The sequence below is a fragment of the Hibiscus syriacus genome, unplaced genomic scaffold, assembly GCF_006381635.1.
Source record: "Hibiscus syriacus cultivar Baekdansim isolate YM2019G1 unplaced genomic scaffold, ASM638163v2 tig00112114_pilon, whole genome shotgun sequence".
Lineage (NCBI taxonomy): Eukaryota > Viridiplantae > Streptophyta > Magnoliopsida > Malvales > Malvaceae > Hibiscus > Hibiscus syriacus.
The window spans coordinates 852120-858543 of NW_024063255.1; positions in this window are offsets into that span (position 1 = coordinate 852120).

Genomic DNA, 6424 nt, shown 5'->3' on the forward strand with positions numbered 1-6424 from the left:
TAAATTTTTTTATGCATTTTTTATTGATAATAATATGTTTTTACCTCCTTAAAATTTTATAAGTTTGTTCCCCTAATATAAAATCACATAAAATCATGAATTTGAATTTTAATCACCATAACCCAATGGTAAATGTATATATATATATTAATAAATAATAACTAAATATGGATGGAAACTTAGTGTTTGAATATGTCAACTGTTGTATATGGATAACAAATTAGATGTTTTTGGCAACTAGACTTCGGTTGTTTTTGGTAAATGTCGAAGTCGTAAGATTTGAAGTTTCCGTATTCGAATATATTAGTATTATTTAAATTTATTTTGATATAAAAACGATAAAATTTGAGGAAATGGGTCCTGAAAAAAGTTAGAGATTTGAGAATAATATCAAATTAAATAGAGAAATATAGATGTTATATTGATTGATAAAGTTGTTGATAGATGAAGACGACTTTGTTTTCTTTTTTCTTTTGTTTGTATTTTGGTATCAAATTGTAAAGAAATGAACGTGAAAGATTATAATAAGATTTCTTCACAAATCAATATTAAATGAATTTTGGGAGTTTTTCTTAAATTTATATAAAATTTTATTTTAGTCTTTATTTTTTTTAATTTAAATTTAATAATATAGTAAAATCATCGACAATTGCAAACATTATCAAAGTCGATTTCAACTATCGATGACTTCGTTTGTACTATGAAAATATCTCTATTTTCTTAACTAATATGATACCATCTTCAATTCTCTAAATTTTTTTCAGTATTTATTTTACTTAATTATGCCAAAATTAAAGTATATTCTATTTATCAATTTATTACTTCTATATTACAATAATTAATTAGGGGGTGTTTGGTTCAAGGAATGTGGGATTCCCATGGGATGGAATCCCACATTCCCATGTTTGGTTGGCTGGGAATCTCATTCCCGGTAATGTTTTATTACCAATAGTAGATTTTTTGGGGTATATTACCGGGAATGTCATTACCTCCCTTCCCTTAGGTATTGTAACATTACCGGCGTTTTGGACTAAAATGCCCTTAAATTTTTATTTTTTTTCAAAAATATCATTCTTCTGTCATTGAATAATAAAAATTCTACGAATGTTAAATTAAAAATTTATCCTTAAATTATTTTAGATTTACAAAAAAAGTCTATAATTAAAATTTTATATGAAGTTTAGGGGTTAAATTTTTTTTACCCTTTCATTAAACATTTTTTATATTTTTAATTTTGTAAAAAAATTATATAAATATTATGAATTTAATTTTTTAAAGAAAATATATAAATATTTTACAATTTGTAATATTATAAAAATATATAATAAGGACAATTTGGTCAAATATACATTCCAATAATCTTTTATTCCTTTGACCAAACACGGTAATCTTACATTCCTGCTAAACCAACCAAACACAAAATACAACATTCCCAGTAATCCTATTCCCTGGTAATCTTTTATTCCCACTGGTAATCTTACATTCCGTGAACCAAACGCACCCTTAGGATTAATACTAACGGTTGTAATTAAATTTAGGGTAAAGTACACAAATGGTCCCCGATTATAGGATATTACTTTGTTGAACCCCTGACTATTAAAAGTTACAAAATGATCCTCCGATTATAGGACATCGCTTTGTTGAGTCATTTCCCAACTATTCATGTGTTCTAACCTCGTCTTTTTCTATTAAAAAATTAATGACAATTTCTGTTGGACGTTAACCTGCTGACTGAAATATGATAAAATATAATCTCAGAATCTCAAACGACTATCATAACTTAGTCAATATGTTAACGTCCGACTCAGATGACTGTCAATTTTTACCGATAAATGATGAGTTTGGAACATATGAATAGTCGGGTGACCATAACTTTTAATAGTTGAGGGACTAAACAAAGCAACTTCATAGGATTATTTTGTAACTATTAATAGTTGGGAGATTCAATAAAACAATACCTATAGTCGAGGGAGCATTTGTATACTTTACCCTTAATTTAAACCAGAAAAGGTGTACCTTTCAAGGGAAATGCTTTTGGTTTTTTACACAACGCTCAAGCTTTCTTAATTAATTCTCTTTATCATTTTTTAATACTTCAACCAACTTGAATTATGGGAGCACTGAGTTTAATATTTATGTTAAAAAAAGAGATAAGATCATTAGGTTGGGCTTCATTTAATACAACTTTCGATGCATGCTTTCATGTTCCATGTTTTTAATTCTTTAATTTTAAAAACCCAGTTGTCCAATTTTCACTAGGCACATACAGATCTAATCCCAGTCCCCAAAGTAAGTGCATTGCATTTAATTTTTAAAACCCTACTCTTTGTTTCCTAACAAACAAAGTTTGCAACAAATAAAAACCCTAATGTAATATGGGTTCACACATGAAAAATCCTAGCCTACTAGGTAGGCAAGAACTCCTTAGATTTATTTATTGGACAAAGCCAGTTGGCTTATGTTTTTTTTTTAATTAATTACTGATATATGATCTATTAAGCTATTAATCTCGATCGAATTTTACATAGGTCATTATAAGGGCAATCCTCTTAATCTAATTTGTTTTATTCACAAAAGTCAGAGTTTAAACTTCTAACATTGTTTAAAAAATTTAATATCTCATTTCACTAGACCAGCTAGTTGTTGAATTGATCAATTGGTTTATGTTAGAATAAAAAAACATTATAGGATTTTATAGGCATTTGATAAATAGTTACTTTAGTCCTTTTTTTTAAGTACTTTAACCTTGAACATTTCGTTTTAAGGTAAAATACTCTTGATTAGATGAAAATCATTGGTTGAAGTTGAACTAATAGTCAATTATTGTTATTGACGTATCAATTTCTATGAATCCAAAGTGATGATATGATATATACCACGTCATCACTCATATATGTACAACATATGTCAAGTCACTATTTATGCACGTGTGACATGTGTCACATCATCACTGTTACTATATATGATTTATCACATCAGTAACAAAAAGTTGACTATTAGTCAACTAATTAATTATTTTAATCTAATCAAAGGTCATTTTATTTTAAAATGAAACTTTATGGGTTCAAATACTAAAAAAAATAGAAACTAAAATGACTATTCAATCAATTAGATATGTTTTTATCATTATATATTTTTTATGCGTTAATGTAATTTATGTCCCTTAACTTATCCATTCTTATTTAATTGGTATTTGAATTCAATATTTTTATATATAATTTAAATATTAAATTTAAATTTTCAATCTTTCAAATAATATAATACAATCTTAAAGTACGAGGTCATAAAGTAAATATATATTACCAAAACTTAATTATGTGTGTGAGAACCTGAAATTGTCACATCATTGTATAAGAGTATGTATATATTTTAAAAATATTAGTTGCGAGACATAATTAAAATCAAAATTCAGAATCAAATTAGAAAAATAAATGCTAACTTTGGATACCAATTAGGTATCATTATGAGATTGGATAAGCAAATTCATTTAAAAAATATTTTATTGACTAGTGTCATTAAAATTAATAAATTAAAGCTAAAATATTTTATTCGTTATTTTCAATACACTGGATATAATGTTAGCACTATATATAATAATCTAAATTATAATGGATGCTCTAAAAGAACACTCCAATAAAAATAATGGTTTTTAATTCTTTGTGGCAATAATAAGGGGCAAATATATATATTTTGGTACGTGAACTTGATTTTAAAATTCAATTTGATACCTAATTTTGTGGTCCAATTAGGTATTTAAACTTGGCATTAAATTTCAATTTGGTACCTATTTTTTTAATCTAGTTAGGTACTTGAATTTGACTTTTAGGTTAAAATTAGTATCTAAACTTGTCTTCATGGTTTAAATAAGTCATTTATCGTAAGAATAGATTTGAATCAACAAGTCAAATTCAAGTATCTAATTGGACCAAAAAAAAGTTTAAATACCAATTCAAACCTTAAAATAAAATTCAAATATTAAATTGTATTTTAATACCAAATTCAAATGCCAAAATACATATTTTCTTTGAAAATAAAAAATAATAACCCTGGCTACCAAAAAGGACTAATTAGTTTGATTTGAGTGAGTAATTTAACATGGGAAATTGAAATGGGTGTTTGATTTAAACATAAAAATCCAAAGCACTCCTTTGGTGCTACTTTGGCTAGTTGCTACCACATGCTTTCATGTGGGATCACACCCAATTGGAAAACCTTTTTGATATTTCTTTTCAATCATTTAAGGGTTAGGGTTCCAACACTTGTCACTTACAAAAAATACAATATGTACTCTCTTTTTCAAATTCATGTGTCTGTTTGAAATTTATCTTTCAAACTTATTTTTTTTATTAATTCAAGACAAGAATAAAATAGTATTTATTTAAATATAATTCTTAATTTTTTTATATTAAAAGCTTACACCTCTTAATATTTACAGTATTCGAATTCGAGACCTAAAGAAATAACAATAATTTAACGTTTGTAGATATTGAATTATTCCTACGTCTAATGATGTCGCAATTTTAGAATTCTAAATCTTTATCAAATTCATACATGAAAACTTACTAATTTTTATGCTTAGATTTGTTTAAGGATAGAATTGAAAGTCATTAGATAATATTTTTAATTTATAATTTAATTAGGCTTAAATATTTATTTATTTATTAATATAAATATTTTATTTTATTTGCATTAAAATAAAAATATAAAATTATTATAAATATGGTGTGAAAATAATAATAATAATAATATTATTGTGGGAATGAAATTGGGATAATGTAATTTGAAAATAATATAGCAAAAATAAAAATGTCACAATCATAAGGTTTGAACTATCAATTTATTGTCTACCATTTTTGCAGCATTACCATCCTCCATCCCCAATCACCTCTTACCATTATTATGTGGGACCTTACCTTTTAAATTATTATTTAAATTCATTTTTCTAAATTATTATTAAAAAATGCTATCCACCAAATATTAAAATGCTTTATATTAATTTTTATAATTAAAATTAATGAAGAATATTTTTAAAAACTGAAATTAAAATTAATTAATCGAGATTTATTATTTATTTCGACTTACCACTCCTATTGAGTTTAATTAATGTTATTTAAATATGAGTATGTTTAAATAAAAATTATATAACTTTTTATTTTTTTATCAAAAGTTCATTTATTTATTCATACATATAAATATTAACTTATTTAATATCTAATAAAATTAAAATCTTAATGTTTTGAGATCCCTCGTGCAATATAGAAATAATATCAATTGCGATTTTAAAAATCACAATTAAGCATGAATCAAGTGACTTCAGTGACTGGAGGGATGATTGTTATCTTTTGAGATATCGAGTTTAAGCACGACGTCTGTAGGATATATGAGTACTCATTATTAAATAATTAAAAATCTTTCAAGCATATATTATCTTACAATCACTCTATTATGTTGTCTTTAAAATTTTGAATTTTTAATAAAAAGTATATGTTTTCCTATATATATATACACACACTTTAAATTTCCTTTTTTTACCTTTTTAACTGGTGATTATTCATTGATATATTCATATTTTAAACTCTCATATTTCTATTATTTTATTATATAAGTATTGACTGTTGTATTTTTTTAATAAAATATCATTCTATTAATGTCAATTAAATTATTACTTATAATAATATTTTAGATTAAATGGTGTAATCAATAATTATTGTAGCTTTTTTTAATATTAAAAATTAATTCTAATAATAATCCTGAAAATTTTATATAAACAAAATCTTTCTTTCTTTTTTTCTTTCCCTTTTTGGATTAACAACAACAGTGACAAAAACAAAAACCCAATGTTTTAGTGTGAACCCAAAAGCCGAAAAACAGAGTGGATTTCGTTTTGTCAGATAAAAAAATGTTTTTTTTGGTTCAGAGCTATAAAAATGGAGGCAGTGTAAACTGTACACTGTAATGGAGCCTACCAACCCATAAATCGTCAGATCCGTCCTTTTGGGTCCCCATTTTTAACCCTTTGTTTCAGTCCTTCACTGCTTCTGCTCCTTCCTCTGCTGCTTCAACTTCTTCTTTTATTGAAAACCCATAAATTATTGAGAGCAATAGACAAAAGAAATTACACTGAAAGATTAAATCCTTTCTATAAACTCTGTGTTTTCAAATGACAAGAGATTGAGAGCAGAAAAAGGTCGGTTTTTTATGGACAAATAAAGCAAACAAAGTGTGTTTCTTCAACCAAAGTTTAAACCTTTGGGGTTATAATGAATATCTTTACTCTGTTTAGCATGTTTTTGAAAATGGGTCTCTATCAGATCTAACTTTTAATGCTGAAACTGTTAGTGTTTGTCTATTTCATTCTTAGACAGTTATCAACTTTGCCACACATTTGGGTGATTTATTTTTATTGATGAAGGCCCTTTTATGT